Source organism: Amblyomma americanum, chromosome 1, assembly GCF_052857255.1.
Source record: "Amblyomma americanum isolate KBUSLIRL-KWMA chromosome 1, ASM5285725v1, whole genome shotgun sequence".
Classification (NCBI taxonomy): Eukaryota; Metazoa; Arthropoda; class Arachnida; order Ixodida; family Ixodidae; genus Amblyomma; species Amblyomma americanum.
Window position 1 is genome coordinate 356,766,182 of NC_135497.1, and position 22,930 is coordinate 356,789,111.

Consider the following 22,930-nt stretch of genomic DNA (forward strand, 5'->3'; position numbering starts at 1 on the left):
AGTCCAGCCCACATATAACGAACTTGATTGTCACGTTGCATTTGTTCGTTGTATCCAAAGTTCGTACTAAGTGGACCACCTATAATACGGGAAAAAAGAGCAAGCGAGACGAAAGTTCACTTTATTTTTGAAAAAAGTCCGTGATGCATGTCTGCTTCTTAAAAGCTGATCGCATCACTGCCGTTTCTAATTTTTCCAGCGCGGTAATATGTTCATCGCCAAGGCCTCTGCTGCACACGACTTCCTTAAGCGACGCGATGTAACCGATCGCGGTTGAAGCGTTCACAGCAACCGGCGGTAGAGCAGCATCCGCGTCATCGTCCTCGTCGGTCTCTGGGCAGTCAGGAAGGGCTCGCACTTCACGCACAACAGCTTCGTCAGTGCATGGCTCCGCAATGTCGGCGTCGTCATCAGAAGAAACGAAATCGTCCCAGGCAACGTCAGGTCCGGCCAGCTGCGTGTCAACGACGCGTTGCCACAAGTCCTCGTGCGACCGGCCTTCTGGTGGGTGATCTATGGCGTCCTCGGTGCTTGGGCCCATAAAACTCGCCTTGCGGAAGCAATTTTCTATGCACTCCGCGGTGAGTTCCATCCACGCCGCTTTCAACATGTCCACGGCGGCAAGCAAGCTGATGCGAACTGGCATGGCAGCATTAATCGCGATCAACAAGCGTTGGATGACGCGCCACCGGTAGCACACCTTGAACGCATGAATGATGCCCATATCCAGCGGCTGAATTTCGCAGGTTGCATTGGGAAGCAAGAATAGCACTGTCACCGCACTCAAGGAAGGCTGCACACATGGTGCGCCGCACAGTTATCCAGCACGAGCAGGACCTTCCTGTTTTTTCGTGCCATGTCGCGGTCGAACTCGACAAGCCACTTGGCAAATAAGTCACGACTCATCCAGGCTTTTGTATTGTTCCTGTAGCGTACGGGCACGTAGCTTCCAAAGCATCGCGGCTTACGTGACTTGCCAATGACAAAAGGCAGCCGCCGGTCACTGCCGTCCATAATGACACACAGAAGAACGGTTATGCGCAACTTGCTGTTCCTCCCTCCTGCGCACTTGTCGCCTTTTAAGGCATGCGTTTTAGATGGCAACATCTGATGAAACAACGCAGTCTCGTCGGCATTGTAAACGTCCCGTGGAGCATAGCTCGTGACTGTTGGGAGGTTGTCGGAAAGCCACGCATGGACGTCCTCGTTGTTCACAGACGCGGCCTCGCCGATGACCGCCTTGAAAACAATTCCGTGGCGAGCCTTAAACCGGTGGAGCCATCCATTGCTTGGGCTGAAACCGGGAATGTCCAAAAGGAAGGCAAAGTCTTTAGCCTTGGAGAGCATCAGCGGTCCACTGATCGGAATGTTGCGAGACCGCGCGTCAGCGAACCACTTCAGCAGTGCGTCCTCAACGTCCGCGTAGGTCGCCTTCCGAAGGCGCTTTCTAGTCGTCGGGTCGGCATTCACGGTAGCACCAAGAATCTTTTCCTTGCCCTTAGCAATGGTTGAAATGGTCGATTTCGACAGTCCGTACTTCTTGACCAGTTCGCAGTTTTTTGCACCTTGAGCAAGTTCATTAACAATGGCCATCTTCATTGCGATGTCGACAGCTTTCCTTTTAGCACCTGAAGAGGTCGGCGTACAGTCCTCCATCGCACCAGGTGCAAGTCAAGCCCTTGGGCTCGCGCGCTGAGGCCGCCTTCAACTCCCCGATCTGGGAAAGGCACGGATGCGGCAACGATGTCAATGCAGTGCCATCGCACAGAAAGAATCGACGGTGCAATGCCCTCAGCGCGGGGTGGCAACGGAGCAACAAATGGAGAACCGGTTTGAGCCGGTAGAGCAGACGCCTGACTTTTCGGATTGGCCGACGCAGATCACGTGGATGCATCACAGCGACGCGGGTGGCGCCACTTTCTCTTTCGTCACCGCGCGCGCGCTCTTTTTCGTTTTCATTTTTCAACGCGCGCTTTTTCTTTTTTTTAATTTAAATTTTACCCGCAAAGGAGCGCCGGGGGACGCTTTGTGCGCTCTGTGTTCGCGTCGTGTCAGGGGAACACTAAGTGCGCGAAATTCGCTTGCCGCGGGTTCGCAGTCCAGCGAAACCGCACCAGCCGGCTCGGTCAACTACAGGGGCCCGACAGCTTCGCGTTCGCTCTAACCGAGTGTTGAGGCCACAACAGTTCGTTCTATGTGAGACACTGTGCCATTGCCCCAATATATATTTTGACGGTAGCACCGCCCTTGTTCGCACTAAGCGAGCGTTCGTTATATCTGCGGCTGTTATAAGTGGGCTGGACTATATTTAGTTTCTTTGGCGCGCATTTCCTTGAGCACTGCATGGTCGGCTCGGCTACTTATGATTTTCAGCAGTTTTATTTGCAGCTCGTAAACCGCATTGTAAACATGAGAAATATTGGTTGTGACGTGCATATATCAGTTGTATTCAATAAACCGATCTTTATGTGTATGAGTATACATTGCAAGTATATGCTTCATTTGTGTTACTTAATTGTGGTTTATGGGGTGTTTAATGGGCCATATATGAGGGATGCCATAGTGAAGGCCTCCGGAAATTTCGACCACCTGGGATTCTTTAACATGCACTGACATATAGCACAGTGCACGAGCCTCTAGCATTTTACCTTCATCGAAATGCAACCGCCGCAGCTGGGATCAAACCCGCGTCTTTCGGGTCAGCAGTCAAGCGCCTTAACCACTGCACCACCGCGGCGGCTATAAAATTAAATTGATTATATCTGGTACTAATATACTGCCATTGGAGGCTGTGGTCATTGTGCATGCCTGGTCGTATGCCTTTTGCAGGAATTGCAAGCTTCGATTGTGTTCTCAACCCATTTCCACACTGTCCGTGAGTTTCCATACATAATTGACGGACTCCGCGTCGAGATTTTATGGATTCCTGTGGTCCACAAAGTCTCTCCATAACACCCATCCATAAAACTCCATCACCCGTAAAGTCATTGTCCACATGTGTCCGAAACCACACCATGCACTCCGCAAAATCCATAACTTTCCACAAACAGTTTTGTGGAAAAATATGTGGACTCCATAAGTCCATACAGCATCCATACAAATTTTTGTGGAAATATGTGGAATCCATAGGTTTTCCACAAGGCTTCTTACAGAAATTTTCGGCAGGGATACGTCGAATTATAAGTGTTTTTCCTAGAAACATCTAAAAAACAATTACCCTACAATAAATTTCACGCAGCTGTGCTGACCATGCACATCACCGTGGCGCAGCTCGTCGACGGACAGTGCCGAGTGGTCCTGCACCTGTACAGCACCATGCAACACCAGAACAGCTACGCGCCGACTGCTGCCTGGCCTGTCATGAAGAGCCGAAAGACTGCGGCTGGAAGTTCAGGTGTAGCTCGGGAGGTGCTTTCGCGGACCCCAGCGTTGGCGTCGCAGGTCCGGATGACGAGGGCACGACGAGCTGCGCAAACGAAGAGAGCTCTTGAGCATCAGCTGGCTAACGTGGACTAACTGACGCACTGGACAGGGGTCTCTTCATTTTGCGTATACGACAGTATACATGCGTCGAAATGCTATCTTGCGAGCTGAAATACTCGGCGACTTGGTGACTGCTGATAGGGGTTTTATTCGTTCCCTTCGTTGTTTATGTTGAGGTTATATGCATGGCATTCCTGCAATCAATCCAGGGCATGTTTTAGAGAAATGACAAGTGAACGCGGTGTGCGCGAATAGTTCTTTCAAAATATAATCGAATATGAATCATATAGGTATTCAAATAGAATACGAATGAAATCTTTCACGAATGTCCGGTACTTGCGTGAAATCTCGTGCGAAACCAATTATTATGTGTCAAAGCGAAGCGCTAGCGGTGGCGCTGCCGTACCGCGCTGTAACTTTAGAGTTTTATAAATATACCTGTCAAAGTACGCAGCACTCATCTCTACAAAGGAGTTCGTGTCATGAAGTCAGCGTAATAGATATGTGACCATCACCGTCCTGTGTATGAAAAAATTCAATTTGCTACTGTTTACGGCAGGGAATAAACTAATGCCACATCTCAATGCATGAGAATGCCGAGAACGACGTGTTAGTCATGGATTGCATGGACCTAAGGCAGGGCATACAAACTCTGCCCGCGTCATGCCGCATCGCCCAAACTTCGAGACCATATATGAATTGTCACGAACGAAGGCCACCTGAAGAGACCGCGTCGAGAAGCCGAAACTTCCCACCCCGAGCATATCGACTGCGGCAGCATGCTGTGCGGCGTTGGAGTGCACCCTGTTGTGGAAACAATCCACGTCCAGCCTTCACCGAATTTATCGCCAGTTATTCGACAAGTATTCAAAACTTGAAAACATACTTGATTCATTTCGAGTATTTTTCTGATTGCACTATTTGATTCGTTCGGCGGATCGAGCAGGAACATATGCAAACGGCGGATGCAAACATTCCACCAGATGCTTACTTCTTTTTCTTTTGAGTTAGCAGAAATTACGGCCTGATCCACATCCGAAACGAAGCCACGACATTCAAACGAGACCTAATGTGAAGAGTATCGCATCACCCCGTGGCGGCACAGTCGTTAGCCTCGCGACGCCTTTGTATACCTCTCCTTCTTTCCTAGATTAGTGAGGCCAGAATCATACCGCTCACATCGATACATCATACATACTCACGCATCAAACTGTTCAAGTACAATAAAGCATCTCAAAAATCGAATTAATGTGGTTGAATTACCTAATAGAAAATTAGCCTACTCATAATTACCTATACATACATGAGTGCATGTCCTTGTAACACCACAACAAGTCAAAGACCACAACGCATTCAACAGGTCCACCTCTATCCCGATTAAACCGCCGAGCGTTTGCGGCCTGGTAGGCATAACCTGCTCGTCTCGCATTCCAAGCTAGGTCGTGGTTCAAATCCCACCTTATTCATATCAATTTATTTTTCCCCGAAGTTCCTTTACTTTGCATACATAAACGTGCTTCAGACGTTTGCGACCAATAAGATCACGCTAGCAACAATTGCACTCGTTCACAGCCTGCAGGTTCCGCGTGCAGACGGAGCAGCGTAAATTTTATACGGAAGAAAGAGTGTGATTGCACTGCCGTGTTCGAATTATCCGTGGGAGGTAATATTGCTGCGGCGTCACAACTCCGTCCATTAAGCCTTTCTCGACCGCGGCAACGACGGCGTCGCTTTTTCTGTGACATGGCACCTTCAACGCTGGCGCATTAATGAAGACGCCCCAGCCAACCCGTGCCGATGCATTCCAAAATGAATGCTAGTGCAGCCTGATGAAGCCATCCTGGTGTCGAGGATGGCGCACCGGCTGGCGTCGATCACGAGCACAGAGATGCAGCGAGCGGGCTGCGTGGATCTTGACAACAGGAGTGCTTCGTCAGGTGGCGCCCGTAAGCAGTTTGGCATGGATTGGCGCGCGTTGGACAGGGGTCTCTTCATTTTGCGTATACGACAATATATGCGTAAACATGCCATCTTGCGAGCTGAAATACTCGGCGACTTGGTGACTGCTGATAGTGGTTTAATTCGTTCCCTCCGTTGTTTATGTTGGCGCTTATGTATGGCATTCCTGCAATCAATCAAGGTGTTGATAGTCAGCACCCGTGTCATGCCCCTTCTCTCCTTCATCGTATTTCTGGGCTGCTTCTTCATTATGCATCAGAATCAACTCCTCCAGCTGAACAATCTGGTGTAATTATTTCTTTGCGTTTTATTTCTGGAGCTTAAACATTGTAAATGGTTGGGTTGAGAAGTGTTCATTCGATACACCTGTCGTTCATGTGCCGGGCCTTGTTTTGGGACATTGTATGAAGATTTTTTTACCCCATTCGATCCCGCCTCGTTTTAAGAAGTACAACATTTTTCAAACGGTAGGTATTGCTTCTACCAAAACGTAGAGCGTTTATTTTTGTCTAAATATCTGGTTATAAAGCAGTGTTACGTGACTCTTTTCTTGCAAACGACGCCATTTTTTCTGGTCCCTCACCTTTTGTATGTGCAACCTTTCTGCGAATGTTTTTTTCGATAGCTAGAGCTAAAACTTCGAGAAAGACACCGGCGAGATGCAACGCAGCAGCTCTTGGCAGTTCTCGTTTGCTGTGTGGGGATCTGCTCTGCAGTCCTCTGTGTAGACTTTCCCGCTACGCACCGTGCAGCAGCAGCCTCGCCTCGGGGAGGAGCACGCTCCCTTGTTAGTTACCTTAACTAACGAGGGACTGCGCCAGCCTCGGATCGTAAGAGCCTGCTCGCACGCGGAAAGGGAAGAAGGTGGTTCGGCTAGGATCGTCGGCTCGAGCGGACGTGTCGCTCGCGGCTCCGCTCTTCGCCAGCGGGTGAGGAAGCGACGGGAAGACTGGCTCCCGTATATCGTCCCATCCGGCCTCGGAGTATATCCCTTGCCCTAGCGCAGGCGATCATTCCTGCGGAACCTTGCTAGTGAGTCGGACGACCTCGATTCATAAGCGTATCTTGTTGCTAGCAGGCGTTACAGTTGCTGTAGCAATAAATGCCTCTTTGTGTCATCCAGAGTGTCGTTTCTTTGTTCCCTCGGAGCAAGGCCCGCCGTGGTCCGCGTGCGTTCGCAGCGTACGCGACCACCGGGTGGGGTCCGGGCGGCTTTGAACTGTGTCCGCCGCGATTAAGTGCGAAGAAAGTATTTATCTCTCCCCAAAAAACCCTACATCTGGCGCCCAACGTGGGGCCTGGTCTGTGAAGTTTGCATTACTGTTGGTTCGGTTCGAAGAACGCTCTTTCTCCCGACATGGAAACTGCTAAATCTAGAGTGAATTTTGAGCGCTACGCCCTGCGGAATGCTTTTATGACAGCGAGGTGAATCGCGCTGCAGTATGTTTGAAGTTTTCAACATGCTCAGCTCGTTTTTCATCAAGTTTCCCTGGAATTTCTTCGGAAGAATCACTTGGTCCACATCGAGGAAGCGCGAGGCCTAGTGCCCGCGGAGTTGCTGAGCCCGGAGCGAGTGAGTACGGAAGCCGCGTGGGTGGTCCGAGTTTCTGTATATATTTTCTCTGCTGTCTCTTTTTTCAACTCTGGGAGTAGCGGCTCTGGGAACAGGGTGGCCTGGGGCCGCGGGTGCCGCTACGAGCTCGTTTGTATTTAAGCTCGGCACCGGGCGCCTCGACACCGTCCGATAGGGTGGGCGCCGACCGCTCAGAAGCTGCGTTGTGCAGTGAGAAGGACTACCCCACAAGCTGACGACTTCTCGCGGCTGCGCGCTCGTAATCCGTTTCGGGTCTTTGTTGTGGTCGCGGCAGTTGTCAGTTGTAGTCACGCCTAATGCTTTTCGGAGCTGCTTGCACCACGTCAGAAGAGGAACGACCACTGGACCGTGGTGTTGAGAGGGGGCACACTTTGCTGCCCGCCCGTTTTTTTGTAACCTCGCACGAACTGAGCAGTCTCGTTCAACTCAAGAAAGGGCTTTGTTCACTCGAACTTTGCGTTTGCACAGTCTCCCGACACGTTTTGCTAGCGAGTTAGGCAGTGTGCCACAAGGGCCTTGCGGATACCATTTCCCCTCCCGTAACCCACGTTAAAGGCACGCCGAGAGCGTTTCGGTAAGTTTGCAGATCCGGTGGAGCCACCCCGGCTTGCAGTGCGGTGCGCATCGTCTCGTTGCCACGTGCGGCGACGGAGTGGCCTGTATCCTGTTCGCCGCATCCATCCGGGGCAGCTGTGGCGAGACCAGTCAGCAGTCATCTCCGGCTGCTGCTGCCCTGGCGACTACTGCAGAATCCTGGCCTGCAGTTTTCCCACCGGCCTTCTATTCGCGGGCCTGCGGATACGTTAGTCCGCGGGCCATACCACTTGTCCCAGCGGAGACCTTCACGCCGCCTTCGGAACACCGCGGAAGTCTGCGTGGACACTGAAAGCGTGACCTCCGAGGCAAAACTGCCTCAACTGCATGAAGACCAAGAGACTCCTCCATATCATGTCCTTTCAAGCGCGTGGGTCTGTTTTAGGTTGAGGGGAGGATGTGGGGATCTGCCCTGCAGTCCCCTGTGTAGACTTTCCAGCGATGCAGCAGCAGCCTCGCCTCGAGGAGGAGCACATTCTCTTGTTACCATAACTAACGAGAGAGGGCGAGTGCATCGCAGCGCGAGAGCCTGCTCGCACGCGGGAGAGGGCAGAAGACGGTTGGGCTGGGATCGTCGGCGCGAGCAGATGTGTCGGTCGCGGCTCCTCTCTTCGCCAGCGGGGCGAGGAAGCGGTGGGAACACTGGCTCCTGTATCTCGTCCCGCCCAGCCTCGGAGCATATCCCTTGCCCTAGCGCGTGCGAACATTCGCTCGGAACCTTGCTGATGAGTCGGACGAGCTCGATTCGTTATCGTATCTTGTTGTTAGCTGGCGTTATTGTTGCCGTAGCAATAAATACCTGTTTGTGTCAGGCAGAGCGTCGTTCCTTTGTTCCCTCAGAGCAAGGCTCGCCATGGTCGGCGTGCTTTCTGTAGCGTGCGCGACCACCGGGTGGGGTCCGGGCGGCTTTGAAATACGTCAGTCGCGATTAAGTGCGAATAACGTATTTATCCCTCCCCAATCAACCCCACAGCTGTCACAATTAATATGGAGGAAGAAGATCCCACAGAATGCCCAGAGCACTAACCAGGTCTCGGAGAGTGGCCGGTGTCGGGAGTCGGATGGCACGCACGCGGGCACTTTGGCCCACGCCAGAGCTTGTTCCCGGTCCCGTTGCGACGCCAATGCCAGGTCGCGAGTGCGGCTGCGTGCCAGCGCCACGAGTGGCCGAGCCCGCGCTGTAGCTCTCTTCTGCCGAAGCACAGCTCGTTGTTCGGCCGACCGGTCCACGACGGCTTGCTCCGAGGACACGCCCTATAAAGTAGGTTGGAATGTTGAAGGTGAAAGGTGAAGGTGAAAGAACAATTATATTACACAAGAAATACATTTCAAAAAGGCCCCATGGTGCAAGACCGCAGGTGGGACCTCGCATTCTATTATATGACCCCTTGCCCCTCACGTTGATCAGACCCTACCCACCACTCTCCAGTTGCCTGCATGAAGCGCCGTCAACAACGACCAGTCCTAAAATTAAATAAATATAAAATATCCCAATACATAAACGTTGTCTGTTTCATTACCTCCAGTTTGTCAAATTGATTTCATTTTTGTAATTACTCCCCTCTGTAATGACGTACTGGCCCTGAGGGTATAATAAATTTTCTTTATTTCGGCAAAACTAAATACAACGTTTTGTATTGGACCCCTGTGGCTGTGCCAGAGGTGTTTTGCAACTATTTCAATCTTCGTCTGCATACCGGTGCAGTGACTTGAAACCGCGTATCAGCGATTATGTTGCAGTTTTCTTATGCCTCACAGGACCTAAACCACCTGTCACGTCAAAGACCTTGCTTACTTATTGAAACCAAAATAAAAACAGCATCAAGAAACTCAAAAGTAATTTATGTAGCCGTCGAAGGAGAATACCACATAAACCCAATGAACAGAAGCATGGCCTTTTGATTGGGTATCCGCGTCGCGTTCGGGAGGTGCTGGGTTCGATACCTTGTGCTGCCGGGTACCCACCGGTTTTCTATTGGGTATAAGATTTCCCCCATCTTGGTGCTTGGCTCTCCTGGAGTAAGGTGCTTGGGAAAAGGGTCTCTTCGACCAAACCGTTGCGTTGACGGGCCAGTGGTTCGTTCCGCCGTCATGTAACCCTACACACGCCTCATGCCGAAAAAATTCGTCTGTGGCCCCTAATGTAAGTTATTATAAGGGTATTAATGTACATTACATTAATGTACGTTACATAACCATGTACATTAATGTCTCAACAATCATTTCACCGAAGAAAACACGCAAGCAACAATTATGACGTCTATACTCTTTTAATTAAGCGTACAATGCGGGTACCACAAGCGGTTGTAGCTGTCAACGCAAACCCACTGATGCACCCAACGACGATTCCCAATGAGCCAACAAAACAGTGAATGATGACCTACAATGGAAGACAGACAGCAGATCCTCAATAATTCTGATGAATAATAATGTTACAGTCCAGCCTACTGATCAAGATTGTTACCATCTGATGGTGAATTTGTCTTCATTAAACAGTGTATATCCAACGTTCCGCGTTTCATTGGGTTCAGTTTCCTGGTGCACACAGAAAAAAGTGTAACAACGCAGAATAAAAATCATCACAAAGTGCTGGCGTAGTGTATCAGAAAAAAAAGATCCTCTTTTGTGTGAAGCCTCATTATAACGCTCAGCAGTCGCGTTTAAATATGTTATGAACCAGCCATAAAAGTTACGGTAAATATAAATTGTCCTTGTATGAACCATTTAGAGAATCGAAAGCAAGCAGCCTGAGGTGTGCAACCCATTTCGAGAATGTCCACTTACCGGGAGAAGGAGCGCACGAACGTCTACGCAAATCAGCGGCCCCAAACGCGACCCAGTTGGAGCCAGGTGCTGCCACATCACGTCCGTCCGTTGTACCCACTGGAGCCGCAGCCGCAGAGCGGGGTGTCGTGTGCCGCGCTAGCAGCGGCAATGCACGGTTCAGCTTCCTTGTCGAACGGGTGTACCAGCAGCAAGCAGCGTGTGTTGCTGCAGACGCCGCAGCCCTTTGGCCCCGTCTGTAAGGTGCCAGAAAGAGTTCTGCTTTCGAAACGGACGATGCTTTGCTCCTTAATTATATCTGGCTGAAAAAGGGCCTGCAAGCCGTGAGTCTAGAACCTTTCAGCAGCTGCCAGATGTTGGGGCTCTGCCGATTGCCCGAAGCCGGCAGCGCGTGTACTGTACGTTCTCACTTGAGATCCATTAACACACTCAACGTGGAATGAGAGGCCAAAAATGCCTGTTAAAGGTGTACCGTAGAATATATTATATGCGATCCTGAGGATTCTGTTACCCCTGGAAAAATGTGGGGGTGTGGAGAGGCTGCCCTCACCTGATCCGGGGTCCCTGAACACACCTTAAAAAGTGTGTTAGCCGCGCTCCAAGGGAGAACTACAGACTGAACAAGAGCTATTCGTTGCTGCGCCGTTATGTGTGTTTGCAATAATGGGCAGTTTGAACAGATTATGGACTTTTTCCTTGCCTAGTTCACTCTGCAAACTTTTTGTGCATATTTGGTTCTTTTATTACTGGTTTTCAAGGACGAGAATTCACACTTACTATGCAATCTGGCAGTGATTGGCAGCTAGCTATTTTGCGTAACTAGACCTTATGTATGGACAGCATTTTTCTTTGCGGGAAATTTTTGAAATAAGCTGTGAGAAGCCACCCATTATTTACGAATTCCAAGCAGCCTGGATACCTTGGTGAAAGGACCCTATCAAGCCAGTTGAAATCCAGTTCTAACGCGATCAATTCATGTACAATGCTCCCAGAACAACGCGAAGTAAAAGGGGCACGCGAACCCCGGTATACATAATCAATTTTGTAGGCGTTACTAAAAAAAGTAACTAAATACGTTAATCGCTAATCTAAAATAAAAGGAACGCGCTACCATTACCTGAAAAAGCACCGCACGTTACTTCGCCGTTACTTCATGGCCACTAACTTTAATTAGACTTCGCCTTGTTAACCGGTAACAATTTTACAAAGCTCACATTTCACATAAAGCGTCTAGCTCAAACAACGATTTCACGCGAAATTGTGATTTAACTATTATTTTGCACAAATCTGCCGGTGCTTAGCAATGTTCTAGTCCCGCATGGTGAAGCCATTTTCTGAATGTGACATTATGCACAAAATGACACATCGATATTTCACAGCACACGGGCGCTAAGGCGCCCGTGTGCTGTGCGATGTCAGTGCACGTTAAAGATCCCCAGGTGGTCGAAATTATTCCGGAGCCCTCCACTACGGCACCTCTTCCTTGCTTTCTGCTTTCACTCCCTCCTTTATCGCTTCCTTTACGGCGTGGTTCAGGTATCCAAGGATATATGAGACAGATACTGCGCCATTTCCTTTCCCCCCAGAACCAATTATTATTATTATTATTATTATTATTATTATTATTATTATTATTATTATTATTATTATTTTTATTATTATTAGAAAACCTCGGTGCATTATGAACCAATTTAAGGTAATAGTGAAAAATGTGATATTCCAAATGCTCCGCATGCTTCCACTCTTTGGAGAGTTGTGTGTGTGTGAGTGGTTTGGGAAGCGGAGGCTGTTGAAGGCAATTGTGTGAATGAGTGTTCATGCACGTGTTTCGTGCTTGATGCATATTCTGTCCTTTTAAAGCAAAACCTTTACTGGCCGCGAACTTACGATTTCGCCGTGGCGGTGCTCCCAGGAAGCACATGACATCACACGCGCGCCTCGCCGCGGAGCCGAACCGGGGTGGCGGCGGCTGGCGCACTCGGCACGAAATAGAGACGCTCCAAGGCTTCGCCATTGCGGTCAAAATGCGCCAAAGCCGCTGAACGCGTCGGCAATCAAGCGCAGTTGGATATAGAGGGGCTCTCTTTTGCCGCCGTGACGTCGCCGTGAAGCGTGCGCGCGCGCGTTACGCCGGAGTATAAACGCAACAGAGCCTGCGCTTAACTGCTAACCAACGTATCCAGGTGGCGTGAGCTATGGGTGCCACTGAAAACCCCGCACACTCACTGACTAAAAAAAATCAAACCTGTGCCGCGGCTCCGAATCGAACCAGGGCATTTGGCGTTTGAGATGGAGACGCCCTTTTTTTAAGTTGCTGCGTCGTCAAGGGCAGGTGTTTTCTGGCATGCATTCGAGCCGCAACAAGGGTCGTCGAGAGCACCTATACGTGTTGTTTATTTAAAACATTACTTTTCGTGCTCTGCGCTTTTTGAGAAAAAGAAGGGGGGGGGGGGGGTGGAGTGGATGATAATTGGAACAAACAGTAACTGGTAACGTGACACCTCACGTTACAAAAAAATGTTAACGGAAGGACTTTACCCGTTACAGTTACGAAGTGGTAACGAGTACGTTACTAAGTTACCGGAAAAAGTAACACGTTACCGGTAACGCCATTACTTGTAACGCGTTACCGGCAACACTGTATATATCCAGCACCGCATAGAGATGCTTTGCACGACTATAGCAAATGCCGAAATCACAGTGACGCACTTCCCGAGTGAAACCAGCGCTAAGCTAAATAGTTCACAGCACGCCATCCCAAAGCATCAAATTCGCAAATACCCGCTCACTCTTAGCCCTGCGTTTCTTCAGCTGTCAACAGGACAGAACCATGGCTGGCTGTACTGCGTTATTTACGAGATGTGACAAAATCCGGGAGTCGGGTTCCACAGCACGCTCTCGACGAGAATATCAAGGCGCTTAAATTCCGCCTGCATTTAAAAGATCGATAGGCAATACCAGATTCGTCGCCGTTTTTGCGTCTGAACTTCCTGGCAAGTCATTAAGGAATGCAGTGCACGCTGGGCTCCCCGAGCCATGTCGCCTCCGCCGACTCACAACGGGTAGATCCTATGATCTGGAGGCGACCATGCACCTCCAGACTATGTACACTGTGGTTGGCTCATGAGCACGTGAGAATAGCTCACTTGTGGTAGCCGTCGCGTGCGCTGGCTACTGCAGGAAATAGTCAGATGAAGTGTGGACTCCAGTAAGCTATTCTTCCTGTGCGCTGTGATCTGGCCACCGACGTGTCTCAGATCAAGGAAGCCCACGTTGTCCTTACGTTATCAAAATAGCTCGGCGGTTGGACCCTGCAGGCACACCGAGCTTAAAGGGGTGCAGAAAGGGGTACAGAGTTGCGGAGGCATCCGTATTTTCTCTTTGAAAAAGGTCTTTGGGCCCAGTATTCATGAAAATTAGCTTAAAACGTAAGCGCAGCATTAATAATTACGAACGATTTTGCTCCGGCAGTTTCGGACTTGGTCGGCGCCAGCGCTGAAATGAACATTGACGTGACGACGGTCGACCGGCCAACACCGTCGACGGCAAGCGCTGCTCATTCCAGCGAACAACCACTGGTATCGGGTACGTCACAATAATTGGCGGCAAGTGGACCATGACTTCACTTCATTCATGTCCATATGCCGAGCGGCTCCTCAGACAACATTTAATATCGTAATAAATTATGTTCGACTCAATGCTTTCGACAGGAACTTGTTAGAAGGGATCGCCCATGAAACAAAAAATATCGTTTGTGTGCGTTATAAATTTTGTGTCTGTACCCCTTAAAGCGTCCAAAGAGTAGACCGAGATTCTTGCCTCTGAACGGATCCCGAAGACAGCTTCCTGCCTGGTCTGCTGGCATTCGCCAAGGACACCGTGGCTGCCGCGTGGGACAAAAGTGGCTGTGCCAGCTGACTACTCTGCATCTTGCTGGTGATGACTCGATGACTGGTGATAGAGCGGGTGGTCCCGCGTGTGGCTTCTTTCTTCGGAATGTCTCGCCGGAAGTGACGGCGGCTCATGCGCACCAAGCCTTCCGGAAATGAACAAAAACGACCTGGAAATTTGAAGAAGCCGACATGAGTGCACTGTAACAATTGGGCTGATCTGCTGGCAGATATAAGTAGATTTCTTTAATTTAAAGGACAGTTGCAGGCACACATCAGTTACAGGTAGACTGGGGGAATAGCGTTCCAAAATTTACGAGTATATCACAACAAAAAACAAGGATTTGTTAAGCTAGGAGTGACGTCGAAGTCAAGAACGAACAGTGACATACATGTTTATGTTACACATATTCGTGTGAGCGCTGTACCGAGTACAAAAACAAAGAATGAAGTGCGCTCTGTAGTGCGGTGGAAGGCACGTATAGAATGCTATGCTATATCAGTATGAATGTGTATTGTACGATGTAAATGGAGCCAAAAACGGACACGGGCGGATTGAGGCACACTGCCTGCTCGGCGGGCTGCATGCACATGAGTGCGAGGTCGAGGGATCGCTTGGTACTTCGAGTGGTCAAAACGGAGAGAACGCAAGGATGACGGAGCAAAGAAAATCATCTCCGGCTCACTGCCAGAACTGCAGAGCGCATTGCCAAATGTGAAACGTGCAGTGTGCGACGAGCCGTGCAGTCAGAACAGCGGCAGGTAGACTGAGCGAGTATAATGGCACGTGTGGCAAACGCCAAAGGCGCAAGGACTGCAGCAGCGAGGAGGCGACATGTACAACGCCTGACAAAAGTCTACCGGCTACAGTGTTTGTTTCCAGCCATTTAGGGGAGAAGTTTAGGAACCCGTAGAGCTTTAACGCTCGGTTAGGCGAGAAGAGCTTTTTAGTCCAGCACATTTTTTTATTTTTCATTGTATAAGCCACGATTCACGCCACCTGACCTGAACACGAGGCACGTGAGTTCACGCCGCCGCCGCCTAGGTATGACGCGTGGAGGGCTGTCGCGCGTCCGATACGGGCGGCCATGTATCGCGCTCTGCCCAAGGCACACTGAGCCTACATGTCAGCGTGACCAGATCAAGTCGAGCGCACGCAGGTTGGTTAGGCAAAACCTTTTCAGGCTCACCAGAACGAGAAAGTCAATCAGGCAAGCGGGTGTATATTGTCTCGCTTTTGCCACGTCAGAAATGGTTTTGGCGATATATTTTCGGTTTCATTCAGCCGTGGAACAACCGCAGCACCACCCAGATAGGGCAGGTGTTTTAGCACAAAGTTTCAGCGTAGTGCTATTTAGTTGAGCAAAGGAAACCGTCAAGAAAACCAACGTTGTTGAAAATTTTACCAAGCGCCATCGCCTCCCATGTCGCATTGCATGCCTAGAGGCTTCTGCACACCAACGCATGTCAGAAGCCATGTGTGCAATCTGCAGGCACACTCCTCATCCCCTCCCCCTTTTCTTTACTGCGGTAGCAGTAACGTAACTTTGGGGTAATTCCGGCGTCTGTATGAAGCCTCCATGCTCAAGAAGCACAGACTACCAGCAACCTCCCCGCCACACCACTCACCACTCGTGAACAACTTCGCGTGCCTATGCAATGAAGGAGGAGGAAAGAACATTTATTGAGCTCTCAAATTCATTTTTGATGGCTTCAGACGGTGTCTTCCTTCTTCGGTTGACACTACATCTATTTACAGGATTGGGGCCCTAGACTAAGGCTCCACTGAGTATTGCTGCGCCTCGCACTCTGTTTATCAGACCCTTTTGAGTCTCCAGGTGTGTGCTGGTCAGCATACCCTCCCACTGTTCCATATTCGGGTTATTGACTATCGTAATGATCGGGGGCTCTATCTTTTGACAGGCCCATGACTTATGATAGAGTGTTGGTTTATCACCTCACCATGGGCATCTTACCTCGTACTGTGTAGGAAACATTTTACTTAAGATATTTAGGTTGGGGAAGTTGTCTGTTTGGATTATATTCCATCCAGCTGCATCTTCAGTGCTTTGTCTTGCGTTGGGTGGTGGATATCTTCTTACAGCTTTGTAGTAATTCAATATGTCCTAATGTTTAGAGTTACTGGTTCGGGTTCCTCGTGGCTCTATGCATAGGGTGCTCGGCTTGTATGCCCTCGAGCCACTCTATCAGCCACTTGGTTTCCCTTTACCGCTGTGTGCCCTGGTATCCAGACAATCGTGTGTTTAATGTTTTTTTGTCGGCTGGGTGGGTGTGTATAATGCGTAGCGCTCTGCTCCCTATTCTGCCATTCATGTAATGTCGACTTGCCGTTTGCGAGTCTGTTACGATTGTCAGGGATCTGAACGGTACGGTTGCCTTCCGAGATTGCTAGAGCTATCGCCGTCTCTTCCGCCTCCACAACCGTGCAGTCCTTTAGTGCCGCGCTTGTAACTTCTTGTAGGTTTTCGTTTACAACTGTGGCCAGTGCGCCGTTGTGGTGGTCGTATCTCACAGCGTCGGTGTATGCAACGTTGCTTTTCTAATCTAACCTTTTTTTGCATGTGATCGGCCCTAGCTTCTTTTCTTGCCTTATGTAGATTTGGATCCATAATTTTTGTATTAGCGCGACATATATTGTTCTCCGATACTGTTCAGGTATCTCTTTTGTGGCCTCGAGTTCCTTTACTAATCCTTCGCTGCTGTATCTCCTTAAGAGTGCCCTTCCTGCTTAAGTTTTTTTAGTCTTTTGATTTGGTTGCTCATGATTACCTCCTTTAGCTCGGGAAAGGTATTATGTATCCCTAGCGCTAATAGTTTTTCGGTTGATGTGCGTTGTGGCAGGTGTAATGCTGTTTTGTATGCCTGGCTTATTATAGCCTCAATTCTTTGCTCTTCCTGCTTGGTGTAGTTATGGTAGGGGAGGCTGTATGTTACTCAGCGGATTACGAGGCTTGTGACCAGCTGGAGCCTGTTTTCATCCCTCAACGCGTCTTCTGTTTATCACGCGCGCTACTTGCGTCGTGGTGCTCTTGAGTAGTGCCAGAGTGTGGTTGCATCTTTGATTGGACTGGAGCCACATTGCTAGTATTCTTACGGTTGTCTTCTCTGGTATCGGCTGCGCTTCCAGATAAATCCTTAGCTTATACACTTCTTGCGCCACCGTCTGGTTCATCTTGCCTCTCCAGACTCTTAGCAATTCTAATTTCTCTGCAGAGCAAGCGAGGCCTCTTGCTTTTACGTATTCCTCTTTGCATGTGGCCGCTTCTTGCAGCTTCTCTTCTTTTTCTCCGAGCGCGCCTCGGTTTATCCAGACCGTGATGTCGTCGGCGTACATCGCGTGTCTGATTCCTTCTATCTTTTCTAGTTGCTTGACCAGCCCGATCATTGCAACATTGTAAAGTAGGGGTGAAATTACTGATCCGTAGTTTGCAATGAAAACTGCGAGCACGAGGCGCAAGGCTTGCACAAGGGCGCTCTTCGCACGCGCTCAGGAGTGAAAGACATTCGATACGCGTGTAAGCTGCCGTCGTGCGCGCGTAGCTTCCAATCCAGAGCCACAGAAAGCTAACCCTTAGTACTGATACAGGGCTGCCCATGCGCCAACCGCCTCTTTCGATCCGCCTGTCCATCCCAACACCGCCCACCTTTAGCTTCCAGAAACGCGATCCACCACACAGAAGAAGCACATGCATCAGAGGTGAAAAAAAAACGTGGGAGCCTTCTTAACCACGCGCTTAAACATGAAAACCCGGTAGCGTTTCAGTTGCCTGCTATAGTGTCTACAATGAGTGTCTAATGTTGTTCTTTATACACACAAAGTGAACAATGGTAGATAGAGGTTGGTGAGATGGTTCTTGATAATTACAAAGTGAACAAGCGAGGGCAAAAGACTTGTCTTCGTATTGTCTTCATGCAATTTTCCCTCAGCGGTTCCATTGCCCTTACATGGTATGCATGAGTTATCACCTTCTAAAATTTTGGAGTAACATCCGCTGTATTATCGTACAAGATCATACTAATCTGAAACACCAATCCACCCTAATCCATATTTTGGGCTAGGCGAAATTCCAAATTTTGGAGGACCTCATGTTTTAATAAAGGCGGTGTCTTAGATAGGTTCATCGGAGGTCATGTGTTGATGATGTCACGACCATATGAAACGCATTCATGGATCGCGGGTAGTAATACCACTACTGGTGAAGTGGTGCATTAAGCGATGCGCCCCTGCCCCGGCAGGTGGCTGCTTAAAACAGAGCCACCGGTGGGGCTTTTGAGACCCAAGTTGCTCTTCACGAGCTCCGGTAAGGCTCATGCGCAGCGCCATGGCGGGCAGGTGGCAACTGTATTGGTTTTGGTAGCGGTGGGCAGTCGACTGCACAAGGTCACGTGGTCACAAGGTCACAAGTTCACGGCACAAGGTCACGTGACCAGAATTTACCAATTAAAGAATTTCGTTACGGGTGGAACCGGAAGCTGCATGCACTATAAACATTATTACGGCTATATGAGAGTAAAAAGGGAGTAAGCTTCCCCTAGCGTACTTACTTGTTTAAAAGGGGCTGCGCCAGAGGAAAGCTTACTAATTTTCTTCTCCTTTATGTTTAGAGTGCGACGACCGCCTAAATGATACCGTATTAAAAGCGACAACGAAACTAAATTAAGGATGCAATAAAAAAGAGCGCTGTCTTCCAGAAGCACCACCCACCAGCCACTCTCGACCGATCTCCGCCCACCTTCATCGTCCAGAAAAATTCTGTCGTGTGTGTGAAGCCTCAGCTTAGAGGAAAAATATTCATTAGACCGAAAGAATCAAATCAATTACCAAATTTAAATGCAACTGCTATCGCAGCTTTCACATGCCAGGTGTCACGATCGTCCTGCCAATTTTTATCATCCCCTTCTCTACTTCCCTAATGCCGCGGTTGAACCGTTCACCGAGACAAACATTTATTGCGCCTCACTTTTATTAACCTATCTAAACCTATAACTGGGCGAACATGACATTCCCATGGCTCTGGTCGTATACTTTGGTACTAATCGTAGGTCCAGTGGCTCTGTGTCAGTTAGTAAAGTTTCGTTTAACCGATCTTTCAGTAAGTCATATACACAACCGTTTGTAAGGCACCCATTGTAGATACAGCAACGGTCTGCATTGCGCAGTTTGCATTGCAGTCGTTCCATTGTTACCCTAAAGGTGTCACCAGAGCAGCTTGTCGGGATACCAAGACTAGACAGCATGGTACACGTTACGACAAAAACCAGTACGCCACGTAAGGCCTGGCCAGAGCACGGATGCCCGAGCCTCGAGCTATGCGACAACAATTGGTGTCGAGAAACTGCTGCGCATTGCCCTCGACGCTGCATCTTCGGCTCGCTAGGAAAAGCCTCACGGCGCTGTTACCCAAAGCAGGAATTTCAATCATGCCTTACACATGACGAAGGGCATTCACCGGGGTTAACGGTGAAAAACTGCCGTTCTCATCGTTAAAATTTTGTTCGACTGATCGCTTTGATCGTCTGAACAAGAGCGCACAGATCGTGTAGGAAACCAATTCAGACTAGCTTGCGAGCTCTAGATGTTGTGCCACTGTTCTGGTTGAAAAGTCACAGCTGCAAATTGTACACGCACAGATCGTGTACGAACTCTGAATCACTGTCGCAGCATGCGCCGCCAGGCCGAATATTCCAGGCGCTTGCAGAGCGGTTGCGTGACCGATACGGAACCTGAAAGCCTTCTGGCTTCCACCGACCGTTAGAAGTGGTCGGTGTATTTTATTTATTCCACATCATACATTTATGCAAAAGTACATGCACGTTACATCATCAGCCAATTCGCGAGACAACACCTGCTTGATCGGCACCGAAACATGAATTTAGAGCTTGACTAGCGTAGTTCCCAGCCAGTAAGTCTCCAGCTGACACTGTCGCTATGATTCACGAAAACATTGCACTATCGCCGTGCATACGCAGTTTTTCTTTTTCATTGTTTCCACTGATTAACACCAGCGCTGCATTTGCAGAGCACAAAATCAGAGCGGCAATGATCAACCGTCAAAAATTTGCAAATGCAAGTGCAGTCACCACCGCAAAGATATCAGTGCTCAGTGCTGCTTACGCATCAGAACTACGTGGTCAGCGCTGCTTACGTACCGCAAAGGAAAGGTCCGAAACTCCTAGTCATACTCCTTAATTTCGCTGGCTTGAACCTTTTTCAGAACTCGTGCGCAAGAACATCATAGCACTGCCACTTCCCTCCTTCTTCTCCCGGAATCGGGCGACTGCGACCGGCGGCGCAGCGCTGAGATGGGTAAGGTTTGGCGACGTGCTTCTAGCGGCAGCAAAAGGGATCATGTAAAAAATTATCTGCTAGCTTTTGCTTGCCTGTCCAGTGCGCCCTACGACCTGTTCCATCGCAGTCGCCGTGCATAATGGCTTTGTCTATTCACTATATTTTTTTTTCGTGCGTCGTCGTCGATGCGTGTATACTGCCCCATAGCAGGACCAGAGCATGCTGCGTATGTGCATGACTTGAGCGCAAACATTGATAGTCGCCAAAGGTTAGCCTGTGCTGGTATGGTTAATACGTCGCCGTAGACTGGCTACTGCGCGTAATCACTGCAGCTACTTTAACGTGCGTTTAAACGATTTTAACGGACCATTGTTTCTTTTGCCGCAGCGACCGTGAAGCGCTGAGACCTGTCACTTCAGTAGACGGTGTATGCATATTTCCTAACAGCGTGCAGATGCTGTCAATGGGGATAGCACTCGACCATATTGTGCCACTGCGCGCAATGCGCGTCTCAACACATCGCATATGTCGTGATCATAGAAAGCCTTGTCCTAATTTTATTATTTTGGTTGCACTGCAGCTGACATTTGGTGTGAGAACACACCACGAAGCAATGTCGAATCGAGGTTCTGTCGGCTTTGCTATAATGCATGCATAATCAGCAATATTGCTAAAAATAATTAGTATAGAGAACGATATCGACATAGCGACTGCAATGATACAGGCGAGCAGGGGGAGAAAGTAGTAAACGCAAGTAGCGAAAGCAGACAATTTTTTCATCAATATTTGGTTCAACATTGGAAACGCACCTCTTCCATTGGTGGGACGTACCCCACGTGATCAGGAGCACCCGCACAAGAGCTCGTCTTGGCGCGACCACTCAGACTTACTTTAAGCATGAAATTCTTTTAGCTCTAATCTCGGCAAACTCCGGCGAACATCGTCAAAAGCTGAAGAACACGACGCTGAACCAGAACAACGTTAGCCCAGGCCTGAAGAGCCGGAACTCGAACGTATCCGAAACACGTATCTTGTCTGTCCGAATGGGAGGGGGCAGAAACAAAATTACCAGGGTTTGAACTTGGTTAAACCTATTATACTGCGAAATCATTCCCAGATCACCAAGGAGCCGCCGCGGTGGCTCCGTGGTTATGGCGCTCGGCTGTGACCCGAAAGACGCGGGTTCGATCCCGGCCGCGGCAGATGATTTTCGATGAAGGCGAAATTCTAGAGGCCTCTGTACTGTGCGATGTCAGTGCACGTTAAAGAACCCCAGGTCGAAATTTCGGGAGCCCTTCACTACGGCGTCCCTCAGAGCCTGAGTCGCTTTGGGACGTTAAAACCCCATAAACCAAAAAATAAAATCACCAAAGTCAAATTTTGGCAATTGTCCGGGACTAGTTCGGGGGTTCCCAAGTCTGCCAAGGTCAAAACTCGAAGGTGGGTGGACCAAATTTCGGGACCAGCCCGGGCCATATTTCTAAGTGATCACCATCGTGCTGGGCGTGGTCAAATATGGCTAGACACGAACTGAGGACAGCGCAGAATTGAGAAACGGTGCTCAACTTTTACAGCTGTCTCGTCGCACTCACTGGAGCCACTAACGAAGAGGTATGCTGCTCAGGTACAGAAAAAGTCTTTTCTCAGTCAATGTTGTTTCCAGAATGACGGCCTCAGCGCTCGAGTCGCAAGGAACATGCATCGACACACAGTCAGCTCATGGAGAGCACGCGCTGCGTGGCCTCGCGCCACTCTGCTCGTGCAGCTCTGCGCTCGACTGAGGCTCCCTCTATCTATTCCGATCCTACTCTCCTTTGGGGCAAGCGCCAAGGGACATGCTTTGAAACCTGTGTGCGATTTTATTCACGGGTATATAATTGCATCAGGTCGATTATTATGCTAAAATTTGAATTCACGGCTTTTTCATTTCCTTTCTTTCACCTTTTTTCTCCAAATTAGCGTCTTCTTCACAAAATTATCCAATTACTCCACTCCTTACGCATGTGTGCTTTTGTATCAACAATGTACCATGGCCAATCCCCCATCGTCGGTACGTGCCATTCATCCAGAGGCCATCATCATTATCATAAACTCTGCTTCTTATCATCGTCCATTACATTTCCAAGCTGAGAATGCGTGCAAGCACGTTTTTTTTGTTACCATCATTCTCCGTGAAAAATAATTTTCTTTTACCCGTTATTTTTATTTTAAAATTCTTTTGAATGCACCAAGACTTCTAGAACGTTAGTGTGGTATAAGCTGAATTTGCTTTGGTACAAAATAAACAGTGAGCGAAAGAGAGATAAACAAAAACAT